Source organism: Mirounga angustirostris, unplaced genomic scaffold (assembly GCF_029215605.1).
Source record: "Mirounga angustirostris isolate CCGP_5_RB_7025 unplaced genomic scaffold, mMirAng1.0.hap1 SCAF_11, whole genome shotgun sequence".
Taxonomy (NCBI): Eukaryota; Metazoa; Chordata; class Mammalia; order Carnivora; family Phocidae; genus Mirounga; species Mirounga angustirostris.
The window spans coordinates 119,145,054-119,170,163 of record NW_026991719.1 but is presented as its reverse complement, the minus strand read 5'-3'; the positions used below and the strand labels follow the sequence as shown (position 1 = coordinate 119,170,163).

The window sequence follows — 25,110 nt, the reverse complement described above, 5'->3', positions numbered from 1 at the left end:
TTTTGTGGCTTCATTGTGTGAGTAGTCACAAAATGAGGTGGGGAAGAAATATTGCTCTTTAAAAGTTAGTGAACCGTGGGGATCTTACGTGGAATTGTAAAGAGTTCAAACTAGTCAAGGAAAGAAATGGCAGATAGACAACTCGAAGAGGGTTCAGGCGCTGCTTGAAAGACATGGGCATTGATTTCAAAGCCCAGGCCTTGGGGACTTCAATAGATGGTCAAAAAAAAAAAAAAAATCCATGTTATTGCTTTGGGCTTTCTGCTGAACACAGTTTCTACATCCATCCTCAAGACAAGTTTATAGCTAGCTCCACACAGCACATAAACTGCTTTGTAAAGGCCCCCAAATGGTTAAATTTCATCAAACAAGTGGTTACTTTGAAACAACTCATTAGCATCCTGTCACCAAGCAGGGCCTTGACTGAATTAAGTTGCTTGTTTTCAAACACCTGTTAGAAAATACACCCTATGCAGAGCACTCGAATCGAAGAGAATTCTCAGAAACAAAATCTTGGACATCTTTTAAAAACAAACAAGAGTTACCAAAGCATTTTGTGTCTATTTGGGGAGGACAGGCTTCTGGGTATCTTTTAGTACCCGCTTTACAACTATTGCAAGAGTAAATCATGGTCCTTATAAAACCTTCAAGCTGCCCGGCCTCTCAGCAGCATTTGACATTGTTGGCTTCCCTGTTTTGCAACTCTATCCTTCATTGTCTATTGACTTCCTGTGTTCCCACTTTAGCTCTGTGGCTATCCCCCATTGGGGTCCCTTTCTCCACACATCCCCGAAATGCTTACTTATTCCCCTGTTGTATTGTGGGCTCTCCTCTCTCCTCTGCACGAACTCTCATCTTCCACTGGCCTTCACTTTTCCTCTGCGTTTGTGCTGTCCACTCTCATAGCCACGAGCCAGGCATGGCTCTTGAAGTCTAAATTAATTACAATGAGATAAAAGAAAATTCAGTCACACTAACCATGTTTCCAAGGCTCACCAGCTACACATGGCCATAGCCAATGCAAATACAGAACATTTCTATCATTACAGAGAGCTCTATTAGAAAATGTTGCTTTGTATGCTAATGACTCGCAGACAGGTCTCTAGTCCAGGCATCTCTCTGGGGTCTTGGACTCATAAGAGCCTACCAGACATCTCCATTTGGATGTTCCATAGGCCTCACAGACAAAATATTTCCCTCAAACTGCTCCTTTCCTGGAAGTTTGATTGGGGCCTTGAATGCAGAGATAAGGAATTTCATCTATATTCTTTATGAAGAGGAGAGCCATCAAGAATTTTGACTGTTTCCAGATAATTAATTTCAAAATTGACAATTCTTTAAAATAAAGAAGACTTCCAATTTTCAAGGGTGGCGTTTGACAGTTTCTAAGTTGAATCATCCCTTTCAATGACCCTGTAATTGGCACCTGTCCCCAAATTAATTTCACATACTTTATGCAGAATGAAGCTAACAAAGCAAACTTTGTGATAGGACTTCCACAGATTGCTTAATTAACACTTCCAAATCTCTCATTTATTTGGATTTCTAAGTCAACAGAATTAGACTACAAATTAATTCATTAGTGCAAACAATAGCAAATGGGGTCAGGATTATTAGGAGAAGAATAGACAAGGAGATGAATTGATCCACAGTCAGATGTACAGGTTGATCCCTGAGACTCAGAAAAAGTAGGTCAACTTTTCCCCCTTTCTCTTAATTACATGCCCACAAGCTTTCTTCTTGTCAGGTCTGGAAATCTGTGTAATTATGTTTCCATATCTGATCGCGTCCAATTTTGAAATGAAATAAACAGTAGGAACTGGTCACATTAGCAAGTGGAGCCACGAAATTACATTCATTAAGGCATTGTTCAACTATGGAGTGCAATCCTCCAGTGACCCCAGGAAAGCAAAAATTCAGTTTACAATTAAGGACCTGTGATACTCAATAAATATATGTATTATTTTGGAAAGAATGCATTCTTTCCCCTTCTATCAAAGGGACTCTAGACCTGGAAAGGGCTTGGATAAAGAATAATTACACTTTGATGAAAAGAAGCTGAATTCACCTTGATCCAAATCAGGTCAGTAATTATCCACCCTAATGCAGTATAATGATCCTTCGGATTTATAATTATAAACCTTCAGGAGAGTCTCAGTGTAATTCTGAAGTAACAGCAAGGTAACAAGCAATGTTTCCCATTTAATTTTCCACAACACACAACGTGATTCTATACTGAATTGCCAGTATGCTTTTATTACAGTCATTTCTCATGCTTTAAAAAAAATTCCCTCCTCTCTAGGGGCGCCTGGGTGGCTCAGTCATTAAGCGTCTACCTTCAGCTCAGGTCATGATCCCAGGGTCCTGGGATCGAGCCCCGCATCGGGCTCCTTGCTCCTCGGGGAGCCTGCTTCTCCCTCTCCCACTCCCCCTGCTTGTGTTCCCTCTCTTCCTGTGTCTCTCTCTGTCAAATAAATAAATAAAATCTTTAAAAAAATAAAAAATTCCCTCCTCTCTAGACAAATATATAGCTCCCATTGTCAATCTTAGCTTGCCTTCCCAACTTTGAATATTGTTCTCCGCTGCGCTGAAGCAAGCTGCCTTTTATCAGGCAGACAAAAATGCCTCCTCCCAACGTTTTATTTTCTTCAAGACCTTTATCAGAACTTCCAGGAGTGAGGAAGGAAAGATGATTTCAGCTCAGTAACTAAAATGGCCAAAGTGGACACCGTTACCTTTGCTTGTCCTATGTTTGCCTGTCTGTCTACTACATCCCACTACATATACATGTGATATTTTATTAGATAACAGAGTGAAATTGCACACCATACAGCCTACGTGGCAATGAGAGCAAGGCACACATACTTGGACAGAAAGAGGGACAAAGAGGAAGGGAGAAAAGGAGAGAGGGAGAGAAATGAGGCACTTTTCTTTCTTTTTTTTTTTTTTAAAGATTTTATTTATTTATTTTAGAGAGAGAGAATGAGAGAGAGAGAGCACATGAGAGGGGGGAGGGCCAGAGGGAGAAGCAGACTCCCTGCCGAGCAGGGAGCCCGATGCGGGACTCGATCCAGGGACTCCAGGATCATGACCTGAGCCGAAGGCAGTCGCTTAACCAACTGAGCCACCCAGGTGCCCCGAGGCACTTTTCTATAAATAGAAAGGGCAGACTTCCACATTCATTATGTGTCCTTGAACCAAATATTTAATCTTCTGAGACTCAGAATACATATCTCATAGAGTTGTTGAGGATTCAATAAAATAAAGCTCTAAAATACCTAATATAGTGCCTGCCACAAAGTAACCATTCAATAAAGAATGGCAAGCATTCCATTAATCACCCAATAGTCACATAGACGTTTCAGTCACTTTGACAAAAATAAATAGTATAAGCATTACGTATGTATTATTAATAAATAGTATAATTACATATTTGGGCCGATGTGAAATATGGAGTAATTGAAAGAGGGCCTGGTTGGGAATCAGGAAATCAGTGTTTGAATCTTGACTACGATTGTTGTCAGCTGGATGATCTTGGGAAAGTCTCGTAACCTTTGGAGCTGGGGCTTCCATGAGTGTAGGACAGAGGCTGCAGGATCCACCCCGGACATTTGGTGTGCTAATCCATGCATAGGGGCTGTTGTATGTCAAGCTCTTTGCGTGTATGTAAACCATGAAGGGGTGAGACCCTGTTAAGGTCCTTTGCCTTTGGGGAAGCAGGCCCAGAGGCAGGCCCTCACTGTGTGTGGCTGAGAAGTCTTAGACTTGGAAGTCTGACAACAGCCTGTAGCCCTGTGTGCATGAAGCTTCTCCGTTCTGTTTTTTCGAGGGGCGACTGCCACGGTGACAGGCTGTGTCCAGGCCTATCTCACCCAGGAGTCTGGGAAAGGAGCCCCTGGGCACTGGAGATGGTGATGGGAAGGTGGTGGGGCAGACTTCTCGGGGCCTGTTAGAGGCAGCTGGGCTGAACACACCGATTTTCAGAGAAAGCAGACACAATCTCGAAATCCTGTTCTAATCATCACCATCTAGCAACCAAGTCCTCGCACACAGCAGGTGACCAGTAAATATCTGTTGAAGAAGTCCAGGCAATCTCAAGTTTCATGAGCCCAATACATCGAATGACTAAGAGTCTATTGGCTTGCCATTCGGTCACTACACACAGCGTTCAAGGGAGAGTTTATGCCTCATTCCTGGGGAAATGGTTTTTCTCATTTGTCTTTTCTCCTCCCTCAGAGACAGCCTTCCTTTGTACGCTCTTGCAACCTCACTTTCAAGTCTCTGGTGAAATCAGGTAGGAAGCATCTTGGGGATTTTTCTTTCTTTACCAACTCTCAGTTGCTGATCAGGTTGCCATTTTGGATTGCTAAATGGCCTTCTAATTCCCATTTCATGCCTGGTGCTTTGTCTCTTGTTGGCTCTACAGGACTGTCAGAACCTATTTACTAACCTTGCCCATCTCCTTCTTCAGAACTCTTCAGCCGAGCTCTTTTTCCTGCTCTGTATTCTGTTCACTGCTCAGCCACCCTCACAGGCCGCCGCTGCCACTGAAGAGCCCATGTGAAATAGGCGACTGAGCTCCATGACACATTTCGAAGAGAAATATCCACTCTTTCCCGAATCAGTGAAGTTTTAAATACCAGAAACCTGTGTCTCTATGAAAGAGTTGCCAGAAAATTACAAATGGACTTCTTTTTTTAACAGAATCTCTGTGTAACTTCAAGCTATGCAAGTCACATTTAGGTAAACCTGCTTGGGGGGAGGGGGCGGCGAACTGCCAGTCACTCTTACGTACACTTGGTTCTCTGGGGGGAAGAAAAGGTTTTTTTCAGACCAAGTAGAAAACAAAATCTATCATCTGATACAACTTTGGATCCTCCTTTTTTTTTTGGCTGAAGATTTTGCACTGAAAACATTTTTACAGCCATGTATAAATGGCCAAAAAAATACAGTGATTTCCTAAATGCTAATAAAGTTTTAACATAAAAAAACAGATTTTCTCAGATAGCAACTGGCAGTTTGGGGATAGAAATAATGTATTCAGTAAATAAATTTCACACAGCCCAGCTAAGCACTCCTACAGACTATTCAGATCAATATTTGATGAGATTGTATCAAAGCAAACTTATTGCTATGAGGGGCCACTGCTGTCTTTTGACTGAAGTTAATGAAGCAGACATATTAGTGTAAAGCACTTGCTGGATGCATTTGGAAATTTGTCCTAACCACCACTGGTGCTGCTAATGGAAGGTGGTAATTACTGTCCACATAATTCTGAAATAATTAGGAAAATGGGCACTTTTTGGAATCATCCTATTTAAAATGCAGGCCCAATAACAGAAAAGTTTCTAGATGTGTGCTGACTTGAATCAGTGAAGATAAAAGGGACAGACCTTTTTACTTTACAATTGAAATCTCTCTGCTTTCGCCCTATAGCTTTAGAAGGAATGAGGGAGCGGGAAACCTTGTTAATGCCAAGGCGTAGAGAAGAGCTCAGGAAGTCAAGGGTGGTAGCAACAGGATGGCTCACCTCCCCTTACAGTTAAAGATGCTCTAGCTGTCCTGTAACTTGAGACCCCTCCTGCCTCATTCATGTAAAAGGAAGCTCCCTGATTTGGCTGAGTCTCCAGGATGCTTCCCGAAGGCATAGATAGATCACAGCGCGGACAAGGACTCCCTAGGACTGAAGATGTTCAGAGCATTCAGCTCCGTGTCTGAATAAATCGTGGCAGAAGTGGCAGCAGCGGACAGGTGTGCCCCGCTCCCAGGATCGGGCCCGGGCCCGGCGGATTTGCAGTTGGGGCGCCCTCCTGCCTGCAACAGGAGGAATGCTAAATGCTGGGCACGGGAAAGAAAAGACAAATGGTTCCCGGAAGCATATTGTCAATTGCGAGGCAGCACTCCCCCCCCCCCCCGTGAAAGAGAAGGAGCTGCTTCGAGAAGGGAACCTGGGACACCATCAATAAAGAGGAGACAACCTGATAAGCAAATGTGGTCTCCGCAGGCCGGGGCAGGTGCATACTTTCCCAGTCGATGTAAAATGCCTTGAAAGCAATTTGTAATTGCAAACAGAAGAGCCTTACAAAGATGGAGCCGCGCAGAGCATGCAGGGGAAAGCGGTCCGCAAAGCACACCGCTGGTGATGATTCAGGAAAGCACAGATTTCCCCACGAACGATGAAATCTTAAATCACGCAGCCATCCTCACAAGCCCTCCAACAATCCTCTGCATGTGTTTGATCTCAATTCTCTGCATTGCCACCGGGTGAGGAAGGCAAGGCGGGGAAGTCGCACCCCCATTTGAGAGGGGTGCACCCTGCTGCCCATCCCCGGGCCTCAGCAGCCCTCCCCTAGGGCTCTGCTGTGTGCTTTGTGCGGGCTGGCGATTAGCATCCCCCACAAGAAAACCTGGTCTCAGAGAGAAAAAGAAAGAGAGAAGGGGGGCGGGGGAAGGAGAAAAATCTGTCACCAGAAAAAGAAAAGAAAATATGGCAAGAGACTAAGGCTCTTAAAAAATGCCACTTCCTCCGGTTGTTTTCCCAGTGGTTCTCCAGGACGTCCAGTGGCACGTCCACACCTGTGACCCTGACATCCGAGCCCCTCCATATTTGACGCAACGTTCTCCTATGCTGTTCCCTCCATTGGCTAGGCCTCTCTTCCCTCACCTGTGACTAAATCCTGCCCGGGTGTGCTGATGGCGGCTCAGCCCGCAGGCCCCGCGCAGTGACTCCTGCAGGCCCGGCCTGTGGCCCTCAGGCCCACGCGGTGTCTAATTCGCGAGAGGGATCCTGAGGGGTTGCTGACCATAGCAGTCACCGCTGATCCCATGGCAAGTGACTGACGGAAGTTCAACTTGATCTTGCTAAGGCAAAAAGAGAAATTTACTATAAGGCTCTTGAGGAATTTCATATACCAACGAAAGGTGGGAAGATCAAGGGCTGCTGGGCCTTAGGGGCATTTGGAATCAGAGGTTCAAATGCTGCCAGAACTGTGTCCCTCTCTCATCTTTGATTCCCTTGGCATGACACCTTCTTTCTCTCAGCTTCTTCCACATTCTGGAACATTCCACATTCTGGGGAACATGGGGACCAACAGTTCCTGTGCTGCACGTCTCATAGGCTTTCCACCAGAGGGCAACTTTTGTTCTCTCCTCAATTTCATTTCAAGTAATTCTAGGGGACTGCTTGAATGGGCCTGCTTGCTCCAGACACCTATTTCCAGACAAATCTGGTACGGACTGGGGCAGAAGCACTTAACAGAGATCCTGCCACAGGGGACCTTGGGCTGTGTGTCCTGTCCAGAGGAGGCAGGAAATCACTGTGATCTGGGTGGCCTCACTGGTTGGTGTCCATACATTGACCTGCGCTCTCTCAGGAATTGCCTCTTCACTCTACATGCATCACATCTCCTCTCCCAAACAATTTCCACAGCACTCTGAGGGCAGAGCCTAGGACCACATATTACCCTTCTAGAGTCCCCATGGTACTTAGTATAGTTCTACGCAATTCGATTTACTTACACAACCATTTTTTTTCCTCCAAGTTTTTATTTAAATTCCAGCTAGTTTATATACAGGGCAATACTAGTTTTGGGTGTAGAATCCAGTGATTCATCACCTACATAAAATACAACCGGTGCTCATCACAAGTGCCCTCCCCAATACCCATCCCCCATCCAACACATCCCCCTACCCACCTCCCCTCCAGCAACCATCAGTTTGTTCTCCATAGCTAAGAGTCTGCCTCATGGTTTGCCACTCTTCCCCCCTTCCATGTTCACCTGTTTTGTTTCTTCAGTTCCACATATAAGTGAAATCCCATATGATCTTTGTCTTTCTCTGACTGACTTCACTTAGCATTATACTCTCTAGCTCCATCCATGTCTTGCAAGTGGCAAGATTTCATTCTTTTTGATGGCTGAGTAATATTTCATTATATATATGATATATGGTAGGTATGATATATATATATAGTTATATATAGTTATATATATAGTTATATATATCTCTCACCTCTCACCTCTGCCTTCACACACGGTATTTCCTCCATCCATAATACCTTTCCAATTCTTCTTCCCCTGACAGAAAAGCCTGTTGGGACTCCAAGACTCAATTTTATGTTACCACTTCTGGAAAGCCTTTCCTGACCACATCCCCTTGTCCCTTCATTCCAAGGCTAGATGAAGTGTCCCTCTTATGTGCCCCTGCAGCATCCTTCATGGCACTTACTGCTTATCACTGTGCAGTGTAATCATTTACTTGTTGGTCTTATGTACTAAGTGGGTGGTTCTCAAAATGTGGTCCCCGGGGGTGCCTGGGTGGCTCAGTTGTTAAGCGTCTGCCTTCGGCTCAGGTCATGATCCCAGGGTCCTGGGATTGAGCCCCGCATCGGGCTCCCTGTTCGGCAGGAAGCCTGCTTCTCCTTCTCCCTCTGCCACTCCCCCTGCTTGTGTTCCCTCTCTCGCTGTGTCTCTCTCTGTCAAATAAATCAATAAAATCTTAAAAAAAAAAAAATGTGGTCCCTGGACCACCAGCATTACCTGGGAACTTGTAAGAAATGCATATTCCTGGGCCTCATTCCAGGCCTAAGGAACCAGGGATTCTGAGAGTATACCCAGCAATCTCTGTTTATTTTTTTAAAGATTTAATTTATTTATTTTGAGAGGGAGAGAGAGAGAGAGCACGAGCAGGGGATAGAGGCAGAGGAAGAGGGAGAGCAGACTCCCTGCTGAGCAGGGAACCCGACACGGGGCTTGATCCCAGGACCCTGAGATCATGACCTGAGCCTAAGGCAGATGCTTAACCGACTGAGCCACCCAGGCGTCCCTCAGTAAAGTTTTGCTGAATGAATGAATGAGTGAATCACTATTTCCTACTTTATGTGAGGATTTTGGGATGTGTTGTTTCTTCTTGCTTGCTTTTCAGACATTATCAACAGGTAGATGACTGATTTCCGCTCATTTGTTAGACCATCCACTTATTTATTCATGTGTTAGACTATCTAGAAAATTTGACATCCAGAGTAGAATTCATACTCTTGGCCACAACCGTGGTACATATCTCTTCCAACCACCAGGAGTCTTTTAGGAGCCTTCTTCCATGGCTATGTGCCAAAACTTATAAACGTGATCTCTTCCATTGGTACCCTTTTTAAAATAAACAAGAGTTCCAGAGAAAAGAATGTTCTTGCAGCTGCTGATGTCCTTTGAGCCTTGCATGATTCAAAAAAAAAAAAAAATGCCCTTACTTAATCCTGATGTTTTCGCATCATCTTAGCTGATAAACCCTGGGCTTCAGTTGTAAACAAATTAAAGGCTGAAAACTTCTTTGGCACATTCTTTCCCGAACTTTATTGCTGTCCGTGAGTTACTTGGTTCCTTTCAGAGGGAGCAATCTCTGTGCACTGGGCCGAGTAGGGCCGCCCTGCACCTTGGCAGAGCCTAGTGGGAGTGTGTGTGAGAGACTGAGCTGTCTCAATAGCCCAATGTTATGCTTTCAGCAAGCTTTTGAGAACAAAGTCTCTGTTTTTGTTGCTCCCCCTGCCAGTGATTGCGACTGGCTTCTTTCAGTGGGAATGCCAAAGCAGGGCATCCCCTGAGTGCTCCAAGCTCCTCACGGAGCCCTGAAATGAGGCCATTCTGGAGGCCACCTCCTCTCCCATTCTGCACGCACAAATGCACACACAATTTTCTGATAATCCTTTCCTGCATCCCAAAGAAGACAGTGAATATAAAGCCCCCAAGAGCAAAGGTACTCTTTATTATACCAACTTGTTACATTACAAAAACTATAAGTAATTAGTTTCTGGAAACTTGTTCTACATTGTAATGTCCAAAACTTATGCCACACACATACACATAAAACTGACTTAAGGGAATGAACTGCTTAAAGCTTGGAGGTTAAGGTTAAAGTCATAAAGGATAAAAGCATAAATTATGTAGAGAGGTTTCATACACGTGATGTCAGATTGAGCTATATAAAGCAATTCCAGAAGGCCAGTCTGTGGTTGCATCCCAACACCCAGAGATTCATATTTAACGTGCAGATTTGCCTGGAGTGTCTCATTCAGTAGGTTCAGTAGGTTTCCTCATCCACGAAATTGTTATTTTTATCAGCAGCCCCAAGTATTTTTGATGTTCAGCTACTGTTGGGAGTTACTGGATTAGGTGGTGTTTAACTCTCCTTCCAATGTTGTCTATCATGTTTTGTATTACCACCGCACAATTTGTGATTCTTTCTGTCTCTCACACACACAGACACACACACACACACATCCAAATAAGGGAGGTAATATCAGTTTCAACATGATATCGAGGGTCAGAAAACCTGGGTTATGGTCCCATCTCTGCCACACACTCGCTGTTGCTTTAGATAAGTTATTAGCCTCCTCTTGCTTTCAGGTTCCTTATACACAAAACAAATAGTCTGTACTACTAGATCCAACAGTGTGCTGGTGAAAAGAAAAAATAATGAAGAAGCCTTGATTTGTAGTGTTTGTAGCATTTGCCAATTTGCATGGTGTAAATAATCCCACCCGCCATGGCCATTTTCAAGCTATCAACGTGATATCACTGAACATGGAGTTGAGAGGAGATGCACACACTCTACTGTCCCAAATTAGTACAAACTGGCTCCAGCTCAGCACTGACCAGATCCCTCCCAACTTTAAATGTCTATATTCCATTTTATGCAATTAATGAATTAATAATGGTAACACCTTCTCTTTAAAAAAAAATGAAAGTCAGTCATCTGTGCTAAGGAGAGAGCCTGAACTTTGTAGTTGGACAGATTGTTAAATTCCAGCTCCACCATTTGGACCTTTGAAAGGACAATTAACTTATGGGTCCTGGCTTTCTCATTTGTAAACAAGACAAAACACCCCTTTTTAGTGAGGAGTAATGAGTGGAGGTATGTAGAGTATCCAGCAGAGTGTCTAGTATCTGTAACATGCAAATGAATTAAATAAGAAATGAAAGAGAAAAACAATAACAGTCATAGCATTAGAAACACCAGCGCTAGGCTGAGTAATATCCCATTGTATGTGTATACTGCATTTTCTTAATCCATGGAAGGGCCTGGAAGATGTTAAGTGAAGTGAGTCACAGAAGGACAAATACTGTATGATTCCACTTACATGAGATATCCAAAACAGTCAAATATATAGAAGCAAAGAATAGAATGGTGGTTGCCAGAGGCTGGGGGAGAGGAAATGAGGAATTGCTAATCAATGGGTATGACATTACACTTATACAAGGAGAATAAGTTCTAGAGATCTGTTATATAACATTGAGCCTACGGTTAACAATACTGTATTCTATGCTTAAAAAATTGTTCAGAGGATAGATCTCATGCCATGTTCTTGCCACACAAAAAAGAGCAAGGAGACACATGAAGTCTTCTAGAGGTGATGGATATGTTTATTACCTTGTTTATGGCAATGGTATGACAGGTGTACACATACGTCCAAACTCTTCAAAATGTATACGTTAAATATGGTAACTTTTTAAATATCAAATATACCCCAATTAAAAAAACACCAGCACCAGGCAGGAAAAATGTCCCAAGGGAGAATATGAAAGAGAGCTCACAATAAAACTCAAGTTTAATGATAACATTACTTACTGTTTTATTGAGAACTTTCCATGTTCTAGGCACTGTGCTAAGAGCTTTACATGGTTATCTGATTTTAAAGACACAGCTCCAAGTATTATAAACCAAACTGTCACTTTAAAAAAGTCTTTTAGATGTCTTAAAAGCTAGTTTTAGATTTGAGCTTCTGCACAGGACAATTTTTAGGAGGATGAATCTAGAGAGGAACAGAGATACGAAACCAATTTACCACAGTCCCGAGCTTTGTACTTTGTATTCAAACCAATTCATTTGTGAAGTCATTCAGTGGACATCCACTATATGCAAGATACTGAACAAGTCACTGGGGGAGGAGGAAATGTAAATGTGAATAATACAGGGTCTCTGTATTAGTGAGAGAGATAGCCTCAGGCATAAATCACATTGATTTAAAGCTGACTCAAACCCACTTTTCTCATGGTCCCTTAGATTGTCTTCGAAGTCATTCACCTGGGCCTCTTTTTTGCAGCCTTTTGTTCTAAACACAATGTGCTCTCTTTTGAAACTCCAGGAGGCATGTTTCAGTGGGTGGGTAGTGAAAAGACATCAGGGGTTGAAACCCTATCCCTATCCTATTTACTAGCTGTAGCAGCCAGGACAATTTCCATGACCAATTTTTATTTATTTTATTTTTATTTTTTAAAATTTATTTTCATTATTTAACTTTTATTTTATTTTATACTCAGGGCTCAATAAATATTAACTATTGTTTTTGGTAACTTTATGAAGTAAATTGATACTAGTTCTTGTACTATATGCCAAAATACATGATGGCTCAAACCTGCTAGAAGCTTACTCACATAAATTCTAAAACAGGTCTTTCTGATTAGCAAGCGGTTCTTTTTCATGGAGTGATTCAGGGACCTAGGATTCTTCTATCGCATGGATCCACCATATTTAATAAATGACTTTCAAGGTCATCAGGCTTGGCTACTTCCACCAGGAAAGAAAAAACCCAAAGAAACCACTGTGAAAGATTTTATGGACCAGTCCTGGAAGGAGTGCATGTGACTTCCTCTGATAATCCACTGGTTAGAACTCAGTCATATCACTACACTTAACTCCATGAGAAGCTGAGAAATGTAGAAATAAGAAAAAATGTTTTGGTGAGTAGCTGGCTAGTCTCTACCACAGAAACCAAGTAACTCTTATTCTATTCTAAAGATCTCACCCCACATAACACCATGTGATGTCAAGCTATATATTTAGTTTTTTTTTAAATTTTTTATTGAGTAAAGTCTGACATGGGGCTTGAACTCATGACCCAGAGATCAAGAGTTGCATGCTCTACTGACTGAGCCAGATGGGTGCCCCTATATATTCATTTTTCAATCAATATTAACAGTATCAGAAAATTTCTAGGTGCCATAGTTGCATATTTGGATAAAGTTGGCTTTGCCAACTTTACTCTTGTCTTTGCCCTTGGAGATTTTCTAACATTTTGTTGCTGCCTTATCTGCTGTTCATCAGCTTCTACATCATGGTACTCTAGTTTGTCTAGTCTATTGTGTGGAGCTGAAATGATAATAATAAAACAAAACTTGAGGAAAAAACCAGGCATCAAGAGCCAGAAAGAAGTCATAAATCAGTACTGCACTGGTAGAAGTACAAAGAGGGCAGGAGAAATGTCAGAAGCCTAGCTAGAAAGGGAAAATGAAGAATTTGCATGTACTGAGGGTAGAGAAAACCAGGTTCCATAACTCACAACAATTATTAGAAGTCAGGGTACTTCTGGAAACTACCCCAGTGTCTCAGAGCCAGAGCCAGAATAGAGAGTTATTTTTGTAATGCCAAAAGCAAAATGCACTAACAGAACAATTAACAGATTAGGTAGTATTCTATCTTCTTGGGGAAGATTCTTATAGCACTTTGTACATTATATGAATCAGCACAATTTGTAATTATATATATATTTTTATTATTTGTTTAATGCATATCTTTCCAACCAGACTGAAGACCATATGAGGGAAAGAACTTTATATTCATCAACGCTGAGCACAGTGCTTGACACACAGTAGTAACTGCTCAATAAATACATGTTGAATGGAAGAATGGATGGCTGGATGGATCACCATATTATTATCTTAGTTCAACTAAAAATTGGGTGACCTCCTAAAGATATCCTGCAATCTTAACATTTTTTTTCTATTTAAAACTACTGCTTTTGTTTCCTAACTTTCCTATTTCCTTTCCTATATCTGATAATTTCTATTTAGTCCCCTTCATAGGCTTCTCTTTCTCTGCTCATCTCCTAAGTATTGAGTCTCCCAGAGTTCTGCTCCTAGGCCACTCTTCTTTTGTTCTGTATACCTTCCAGAGATGGTCTCTTCCAACCCAGTCAGCTTCTTGTTGATGGCTCTGATGACCCCATACAGCTACCCAAGACCTCACCTTCAAATTTCAGATGATGTGAACTGCTGGGTGTCTTCATTTTGAGTGTCAAGTTCATCTTCATTAAAACCAAACTCATCATATCTTCTTGCGAACCTGCTTCTGTTTCTGTGCTTTCTATCTGCGTTTTTGTGTGTGGAAGTGTGTTGCCCCCCTGTGCAAATATCTATCATAGCACTTAGCACGTTCTTTAAGCAACTAACAACTTTTAGAACAGGGTCTATGTCTGATCTGTCTTTGTGCTCCCAAGACTTAGCATAGTATATGACACAGAGCTCATATTTGCTGAAATGAGTTCATATATGTATATGACACAGAGCTCGTATTTGCTGAAATGAGTTCATATATGTATATCATAATTACCCTTCCAGGTTCTTTAACTTGACCCCTTGAACTGTATTTGATTTCTCCCTGTTGTGTGATTATAACATTCAATAAACCACAAAATTCCATGGATTCTACCTTAAAATGTCTCACAGTCCCCTCCTTTCTGATCATTCTTCCCTTACCCAGAGTCCTTCACCCAAACTATTGTAATGCTTTTAGATGTTGTGATTAAATATGATTTCTTCTCGCTAATACATCCTACAAAAGCCCCCTTCCTTCCCTCATATTCAACAGATGTTCATTGAGTGACTACTATTTGCCATGCAGTTTTTTAGAGGCTGGAAATATGACAATGAACAAGACAAAACAATTTCCCGAGGAGTCTTCATTTTATTGGGAGAGACCTAAAATTAATCAACAGTCAAAAATATACTATTTTTCCAGCCTTGTTGAGATATAATTGACATATAACATTGGATAAGTTTAAGGTATACAGCATGATGATTTGACATATATATATCTATATATATATATAGTAAAATTATTACCACAAAAAGGTTAGTTAGTACAACATTCACATAGTTACCAAATATGTTCTTGTTGTTAACTATAGTCACTATGCTGCACATTAGATCCCTAGAACTTATTCATCTTATAACTGGAAGTTCATACCATTTAACCACCCTTATCCATTTCTCCTACTCTTCCACCCCTGGCGACCACCATTCTGCTTTGTTTCCACAACTACTTTTTTTCTTAGATCCACATATAAGTGAGATCATACAGTATTTATCTTTCTGTCTGACTTATTTCATTTGGCATAATGCCCCCCAGTTTCATCCATGTTGTTGCAAATGGAAGAATTTCCTTATTTTTTATGTTTGAATAAAATACCACATTTTTAGTCTATCCATCTGTCAGTGGACACTTAGATTGTTTCCATGCCTTGGCTAGTGTAAATAATGCTGCAATAACATGGGGGTGCTCATATCGCTTCAAAATAGTGATTTCATTTCCTTTGAATATATACCCAGAAGTAGGATTGCAGGATCATATGGTAGTTCTATCTTTAATTTTTTGATGAATCTCCATATTTTAAAAAATATTTTATTTATTTATTTAATTGAGGGAGAAAGAGAGAGGAGTGTGCTCATGCAGGGGGCAGGGCAGAGGGAGAGGGAGAATTGGGCTCCCTGCTGAGCAGGGAGCCCCATGCGGGACTCCATCCCAGGACCCTGGGATCATAGCTTGAGCCTAAGGCAGACGCTTAACCAACTGAGCCACCCAGGTGCCCTGAGGAACCTCCATATTGATTTTTATAGTAGCTATACCAATTTACTCTCCCACCAACAGTGCACAAGGGTTCCCTTTTCTCCACATCTTCACCAGCACTTGTTATCTCTTGTCTTTTTGACCATAGCCATTCTAACAGGTATGAGGTGATATATCATTGTAATATTGATTTATATTTCCCTGATGATTAGTGATGTTGCACACCTTCCCATGTACTTGTTGGCTGTTTGTATGTCTTTGGAAAAATTTTTATTCAGTTCTTCTGCCCAATTTTTAATCAGATTATTTGGGTTTTGCTATTGAGCCTTATATATTTTGGATACTAACCCCTTATCAGATATATGATTTGCAAATATTTTCTCCCATTCCTTAGGTTGCCTTTTTTGTTTTATTGATCATTTCCTTTGCTATGCAAAAGTTCGCTTTAGTTTTGTGTAGTCCCGTTTATTTAGTTTTGCTTTTGTTGCTTGCGTTATATATTTTATTTTATTTTATTTTATTTTTTATTTTTTTAAAGATTTTATTTATTTATTTGACAGAGAGAGAGATAGCGAGAGCAGGAACACAAGCAAGGGGAGTGGGAGAGGGAGAAGCAGGCTTCCTGCCGAGCAGGGAGCCCGATGTGGGACTCGACCCCAGGACCCTGGGATCATGACCTGAGCTGAAGGCAGACGCTTAATGACTGAGCCACCCAGGCGCCCGCGTTATATATTTAAAACAGTATTAAATGCTAGGAAGAAAAAAAAAATGAAGCAGTTTAAATGGATAGATGAATGGTTCCTTGAAGTGTGAGTTAGGAGATACTTAGATTGGGTAGTCAGATAAAGTGTGTTTGAAGAGGCAACATTTGAATAAAGTAAAAGAGTAAACCATGCAAATGTCTCTGGAAAAAGAGATCAACACTGAGGAAACTGTAACTCCTTTAGGTGGGAGCCTACTTTGTGTAAGCCATGTACCTGCCATGTAGTAAGCAAGAGGTCATCAGGAACCAGAGTCATGTAGGAGGTTGGAGATGGTGTTATTCAATGCCTATTGAATTTTATTCTAAGCATGATTGCAGTTATTATAAAATTGAGGGCAGTGGAGTGCCATAATTTGATCTAAGCATTAAAAGATGGCTATGCAGTTAACAGACTGTAAGGATGTATATCAATCAGCCACTGACACAATAATACTGTTTCTTCAGCAATAGGAAAGTAATAGAGAAGTTAATTCAACAGTATTCCTGTATATTTATTTAGAGATGGCATGTTGACTCAGAGCAAAATATGTAATCTTAAATTATTCTAAATCCATGGAAAGAAATGAATTTGTTATACCCAATAATAAAAATGTCAATAGTTATAATTTATTCACTTACTTAACAAATAACTATTAAATCATTGAACCTACTCTGTGCTAGGAACCAAGCTAGCCATTGGGGGAAACAACATTAAATTGGGGGTGCAAAATAGGCACCAGGGAGATAGCACTAAAACCTCATCACATCATAAACAACCTCTAGGTCAGCCCAGAGACACAAGAAATCTATTGCATACACACTCATATTCAATGGGATAAAGTTTATGTGCTTTCCCTAAATGAGTGCAAACGCCACAGGACTAAGCTCCAATCATGTTCCTATACATTCAAATGTCCATCTGTGGTTCACTATTGCAAGAGAGAATTCAATTTATTCTACCTTCTTCTCTGGGTGACATTTCACCATGGCAGTAAAATCTTTATCCTCAAATGTTCTGTTAATTAAAATAGCATGAACGATGTGGAGAATTTTAAATTGCCATTAAGTATATAATTTCTGAAGTCCTTTCCAGTGTCTATAAATTCCCTCTTAAATGTGCATCCATTTGTGGAGCTTTATTACTACAGAATTAAAAAATAAACAAAAAACAACAGTTACATGCAAAGCTCAAATAGACTCGGGGATTTTTTAAATCCTAAGATTTTGATGAGGAGAAGTTCATGTTTGCACGCATCAATCAGCCTATCACATCTACTTATTTCCTACAGCAAAACGTTTTCAACAAAGAAAATCTATGAAAACATAAAAGTTAAGATGTAGCTGAAAATCATGATCCGGTCAATTCATGCCCCTCTCCACATTGGACTTTGTCTTTCCGTGAGAACTCCCTATTAAATATGTCTTTTACAGAGAGCTTGAGCGATGCACATTTAGACAGGCTTCTATTGTGATGTCAGCTTCCCAAACCCCTTCCAGATAGTTCTGGGCTGTTGATGGGTCTTATGCATTCGGGCTCACTTCTGCTCCAGAGCTCCTGCCTGCAGATTTGCTGTTGCATCCAGTATGACACTGACCTAGTGATGACCACAACCTCTTGCCCAATTGCCAGAGATACCCACATACAAACTTTACTCACAGAAAATACATACTAGTATGTTAGATTTCACAAATTTGATTGGATTGGGAGGGCACAGAGGAATGGTGTACCTTTCAGCAACACAAAGGAGGTCAAATTCAATATTTAAGCATCCCTGGTTATATTAATTTCCTGTTGCTGCTGTAACAAATTGCCACAAACTTGGTGGATTTAAGAAATGATTTTCTTATCTTATACTCCTGGAGGTCAGAAATCTGAAAGCAGTCTCACTGGGCTAAAGTCAAGGTGTCAGCAGGCCTGGTCCCCTCTAGAAGCTCTAAGGGACAATCTGTTCTTTTTTTTTTTTTTTTTTTTAAGATTGTATTTATTTGCGAGAGAGAGAATGAGAGACAGAGAGCATGAGAGGGAGGAGGGTCAGAGGGAGAAGCAGACTCCCTGCCAAGCAGGGAGCCCGATGTGGGACTCAATCCCGGGACTCCAGGATCACGACCTGAGCCGAAGGCAGTAGCTTAACCAACTGAGCCACCCAGGCGCCCGGGGACAATCTGTTCTTGCCTTTTCAGCTTCTGGAGGCTGCCTGCTTTCCTTGACTCATGATCCCTTTCCCCATCTTTAAAGTGCTTCACTTCAACCTCTGCTTCCTTTGTTCCATCTCCTTTTTCTGAAGATGAATCTCTTGCCTCCCTCTTATAAGGACCCCTATGATGATATTGGGTCCACTGGATAATTCAGGATAATCTTCCATCTCAAGATCCTTGACTTAATCACAACTAAAAAGTCTCTTTTGCCATGTAAGGTAATATATTCACAGATTCCGTGGATTAGGATGTCAACATCTTTGGGTAGCCATTGTTTGCTTGACTGCAGTGATGAAATATTTTTTTAAAAAGTTCTTTTACCTTCCTATTACCAGGAAATTTTGACTGCCTGATTCAATTTATGTAGCCCCTCAGGCTCATACATCTTAATAGTTCCCCTCTCTCTTCTTCCTCCCTCCAGTCTTCCTCTTCACCCCATCTCTCCACCCAAATTTCCCTAGATAACTTCAAAATTATCTTGCTTTATTATATGTAACCATTCAACTCTGTGTTGCTATTATAAGCTAACTCCAATTCAGGCCTACCTCTGCCATCTGAAATTGTCAAAGTGTTAAGTAGAACAGTAGGGTTTTTCATTTAACTGGAACCACCCTCTAGAAACAATGATGACTGCGATGACTGTTAAAGGAAGAAAATACCCTTATATTATGTCTGAGCTCCTCTCAATTATAGTCAGCGCAGCTGGTCAGTATATGAGTTGTAAACAATTTGCCTTTTCCTTGATATCAAAAATGTTTCTTGGTCTCTTACCCTTGAGCTTAGCAAAAATGGGTTTTTCTTCCTATAGCCCAGGGAATAGCCTGCCAAAGCCAATCTGCCAGGCAACCCAGTATGTTAGAGCTTACCTTCTACTTCAAGGTCTTCCCAGAGTAGGAACAGCATCTTTCTGATGCAGAGGCTTCCCCAAGTCTATTTCACCACTTTGACTGGATAGGAAGGAAGATAGAGAGGAGAATCCAAATGGAGCTCATGGGTTGAACTGTGTCCTCAAAAATTCATATGTGTCCTAATCCCCAGTATCTCAGAATGTGCCCTTATTTGGCAATAAGAACTTTGCAGATGTAATCAAGTTTAAATGAGGTCATCAGGGGTAGACCTTAATCCAATATGACTGATGTATAAAAAGAGAAAATGGCCACGTGAAGACATGGACAGAAAGGGAGCACGCCAGGTGATGAAGTAAGTAGGGGCTGGAGTGATACAGCTGCAAGCCAAGGAATGCAAAGATTGCTGGTCACCACTACTTGAAGCCAGGAACAGTCAAAGAAGGATTCTCCTTCCACAGGTTTCAGAGGAATCACGGCCCTGCTGATACATTGATTTCTGGAAGTTCTAACTTCCAGAACTGTACAGATAATAAATGTCTATTGTTGTAAGACACCAAGTGTGTGGTACTTGTTACAGCATCTCTAGGAAACTAATACAGGAGCCAAACATAGAAAGTTGGTTTCAGCTTCTTAGCAACTCCAAATTCTAATAAATATATGGTCTGGACATATCTATGTCTTAATCTTCCTTGTAAGGGATGAAATGGGGATAAAGAATGTTGAGTTCTCCCAAAATGTTAGATCTTTACATTTTGCTGTCTTATATGTTAGCTCAATGACCTGTAAGTCAGATCTATAATCAGTCTGGTACAAGGTTGACCCTTTAAGAAGGACATTATTTATAGACTATAGGAAAAGTCCTGGGGTGCCTGGGTGGCTCAGTCAGTTAAGCATCCAACTCTTGATTTCAGCTCAGGTCATGATCTCAGGGTTGTGAGATCAAGCCCCACATCAGGCTCCACGCTGGGTATGAAGCCTGCTTAAGATTCTCTCCCCCTCCTCTCCCCACCCCCCCACCCCCCGCTTGCATGCTCTTTCACTCTCCCTCTCTCTCAAAAAAAGTCCTGCCTATCTTTGGGGGAAGCTACTTCATTTTTTAGTGTTGTTCTTGTTCTTATGAGTCTACCTCAGACCAATATGAAAAGCATTTCAGCCTCTCAAGACCATTACTTGGTGACAGGTATTTCTCCAAGAAGCCTCTGAAATATTAGACATTTTACTATTAAGTTTTCTCCTAAGGCCAAAATGCATATTAAGTAAAAAAATCAACATCTGTTCTTTCTATTCATTAATTATGCTCAGTTGGTTCATTCACTCACATTCAACATGTGAGGTTATATGCAATGTGCATTAGGTTATAATGTACCATTTTAGTAATGTTATAATATATAAAATGTAATATGAAATATATATATATATAATATAAATGTCATATATGAAATTTAACACCCTCCTCACTTATTATCAATTCCAGTGTCTGTGTTCACAGATAAATTCAAATATAAAGAAGAACATCTTCCCTTGTTTTATTTTTTCTTTGTTGTTGTTGCTATTGTTGCTGTTCTGTTCTGTCCTAAAAAGAAGAGTTTTAGCGAAAGTGGCTTGCTAGAGCCCAAGTCACTTCTTTAGTGGCTGCAGCCTGGGGAAGTTTTTCATAAACTGATATAGTGCCTTCAGTACCTGCAAGGTCTCAGGATCCAGGGTAAATTTACGAGGGTCAACTGCTTTTCTATACACAGGCATTGAACAATTGGAATTTGAAATTAAAAGACAATATTATTTGTAATAACATCAAAAAACAGAAATTCTTTTGTAAAAGTCTAAAAAGCATATATAGGATTTATATGTGGAAAACTACAAAACTGATGAAAGAAACTAAAGAAGATCTAAATAAATAGAGAGACATTTTGTGTTCATGGACTGGAAGATTCAGTATTATTAAGGTGTCAATTCTTTCCAAATTGATAGATAGATTCAACACAATCTCAATCAAATTCCTGCAAGCTATTTTGTAGATATCGACAAACTGGTTCTAAAATTTATGTGGAAATCAGAGACCCAGAATAACCAACACAATACTGAAGAATAATGTTGGAGAACTTACACTAGCTGATTTCAAGACTTACTATAAAGCTACCATAATCAAGACCACATAGTATAGTTGAAAATACAGACACATAGATCAGTGAAATACAATAGAGGGTTCAGAAATAGACTCACACAAATACAATTAACTGATTTTTATCAAAAGTGTAAGGCAATTCATGGAGAAAGAATAGTCTTTTCAACAAATGGTGCTGGAACAACTGGATATCAATATGAAAAATGAATCTAGACACACTTTACACTTTACAGCAGAAGTAACTCAAAATGGATCATAGACATAAATGTAAAATGCAGAACTATAAAACTTCTAGAAGAAAACATGGGAGAAAATCTACATGACTCTGCATTTGGTGATGAGTTTTTAGATACAACACAAAATGCATGATCCATGAAAGAATATGTTAAAAATGTGTGGTCTCTGAAAGACACTATTAAAAGAATAAAAAGACAAGACATAACTGGGGAAAATAGTTGCAAAATATATATAGATAAAGGACTTGTATGCAAAATGTACAAAGAACTCTTAAAACTCACCTACAGATCTTTCTCAACTGATAAACCCAATGTGAGTTGAAAATATCCTAAGTTTAAAATGCATTCAATACATCTAACCCACCAAACACATGAGCCTACAGTTGGGCAATATCATCTAACACAAAGCCTACTTTATAATAAAGTGTAGACTATCTCATGTAATTGATTGAATATTGTATTGGAAGTGAAAAGCAGAATGGGTGTATGGGGACAGAATGGTTGTCAGTGTATGGCTTATTGACCCTCTTGATTATATGACTGACTGGGTGTTGTGGTTTGCCGTCCCCATCCAGCATCATGAGAGGGGATCAAAATGCATATTGCTAACCTGGGAAAAGATCCAAATTCAAAATCTCAAGTACAGTTTCTGGTGAATGTATATCATCACTTCCGTGGCATTGTAAAGTCAAAAAATCATAAGTCCAATTGTAAGTCAGGTACCATCTGCATAAGGAAACAACCTAACTTAAAAATGAGCAAAAGATTGGGGTGCCTGATGGTTCAGTTAAGCGTCTGCCTTCGGCTCAGGTCATGATCCCAGGGTCCTGGGATCGAGTCCCACATCTGGCTCTCTGCTCAGTGGGGAGTCTGTGATCTCTCTCACTTTCACTCTCTCTCAAATAAATAAATAATCTTTAAAAATTTTTTTAAAAATGAGCAAAAGATAGACATCTCACCAAAGATGTACAGATTGAAAATAAGCTTTTTTCAGCAACACCTCAGGTTTCCATGGGGGAAAATCTTTTCTTAAACACTCCTGTACTCTTGCTCCACCCCTTGTTCTCCTCCATGGAAATGGAGTGAGTCACCTAAATGATGTGTTCGATAGAAGAAATGACAAAGGTAGCTTAATCTCTTTCTCTATGGCAAAGGTAGCTTAATCTTTTTCTCCATCCTTTCTTTTTTGGATCTATCTTATTGCAAAAAGAATGTTCTTTAGACTATTTTACCTGTATGCTGTATGCTTAGTGTCAAACACTTTGCTCTAGGTGTTGACGATTAGAGGGTGGTTATGGTAGTATCTGATTATTTTGTATTGCCTATAAATCTGAAAGTAAGTTCTTAATTCTGGGATTCAGTATTTAGACAATTGTTGCTTGAACACTTAAGCCACAAAGTACAGCTCAGCATTTATCATTAATGATGATGCTATTTTCATCTTCATATGTTTTCCCTATCTCAATTTGTTTTGCACTCAAACAGGAAGATGGGTGCTATTAATTTCTACTATAATGCTAACAAAGGAGTATAAACAACTCCAGAATTTTGGCCATAATGAGTAGCTGGATAAATAGATTATAGTTGGTTATTATTGGGCTCCAGAGACTTTTTTGTTACATTCAACAATTTCAGGATGGAGAGTATACTAAAGCATGTTTATAAGCTAATGAGAATCATTCAATAAAGAGGAAGAGCCTAATTTGCAGGACAAATGTAGGAGAAAATTTCAGGAAAATGAGAGGGGATGGAATCCAGAACTCTAGTGAAGAGAAGTTGGCCTTTTACAGGAGTGATACTGTCCCTACTATAACTTGAGGAGATAAATGCATAAGCAAATAAACTTCTGGATTTGTTGGTGGCTGTTGGAAGAAGCTTTGGATTTCTCAATTCACCATGTGGTGGTGTCAACAAGTAAAAATGTTAGTATAACAGAAGGTATGAAAAGTCTATAGAAAGAGAGCTTATGAAATAGTAATTTTAGGTGGTGGAAAGACAAAACCTCTAGGGCAGCCTAGTAGGCTTACTGGTCAGCTGTTTCTCATTCAGGATTCTTATTGTACAATAAAAGTAAACACAATCAGCTCAGTTGTGCAATTTTCTCCAGCAATGGTCAACTACTGAGATATAGGTATAAAGAAAGTAAGCTAATAAAGTTCATCCAGAGTCTGGTGTTTTCCATGCAAGTTTGACAGAAGTAGAGGGGTAAAAAAGATTTGAAGTTATTAGTAGGGGAATGATTATAATGATGAGCCCACATGCACTTATAGAAGTGAGTTGGAAGGTTAGGAGGTGGTGGCCAGAAAGAAGGATGCTTGATATCAAAATTTTAAAGATGGGGGCACCTGGGTGGCTCAGTTGGTTGAGCGACTGCCTTCGGCTCAGGTCATGATCCTGGAGTCCCTGGATCGAGTCCCGCATCGGGCTCCCTGCTCGGCAGGGAGTCTGCTTCTCCCTCTGACCCTCCCCCCTCTCATGTGCTCTCTCTCTCAGTCTCTCTCTCTCAAATAAATAAATAAAATCTTAAAAAAAAAAATTTTAAAGATGGGGCACCTGGCTGGCTCAGTTGGTAGAGCATGTGACTCTTCATCTAGGCATTGTGAGTTCAAGCCCCATGTTGGGTGTAGAGCTGACTAAAAAAAAATTTTTAAGCTAGTATTGTTTCTAGCAATGGCTAGGATCCAGAGTATAACTATGGAAAGATTGATTGACGAGGACTTAAAAATAAAGTTCATTTGGGATGAGTTGAACAAGGAACTTTGAGGCCAGAGTGCTATGTAGGTCAACCACACAGACATTGAAGTTACCCAGGGTAATGACAAGAGTTGAGGTAGAGAGGAAGAGAGTGAGCAAGAAGCTAAATCTTCCCTGAAAAAAAGTAGATTGACAAGGAAGTAATGGGAAATGACAGGGACAAGAAAGAAGAGTGATGTGGTTGAATGACATGTGCCTCAAAGCAGCAAAGGTAGGAGAACAAATCACCAGAAATAGCAATGGAGAGAGGCGCCTGGGTGGCTCAGTCATTAAGCATCTGCCTTCCGCTCAGGTCATGATCCCAGGGTCCTGGGATCGAGCCCCGCATCGGGCTCCCTGCTCAGCGGGAAGCCTGCTTCTCCCTCCCCCACTCCCCCTGCTTGTGTTCCTGCTCTCACTATCTCTCACTATCTCTCTCTGTCAAACAAATAAATAAAATCTTAAAAAAAAATAGCAATGGAGATCGAGGGTGCGGGCTAACCTGTGTCTTGTTCTTGAGGTGCCCAGAGTACAAGAAAAGCAGCTATAATAACAAAAAAAGACAAATAAGAAACAGCATCTGCTTGACAGAGTTAAGAGGGAAGTTATGCATTTAGA

General features: G+C 40.6%; 1 long non-coding RNA gene across 1 annotated transcript in view; it reads right to left on the bottom strand.

Moving 5' to 3' along the window:
- Positions 1 to 859: 859 nt before the first annotated feature.
- LOC135362041 (uncharacterized) overlaps positions 860 to 25,110 on the bottom strand; it is a 220,363-nt gene continuing 196,112 nt past the window's right edge. Inside the window, exon 3 of the long non-coding RNA XR_010406329.1 lies at positions 860 to 933. This is a non-coding gene — a long non-coding RNA (uncharacterized LOC135362041). The remainder of the gene's footprint in view (positions 934 to 25,110) is intronic.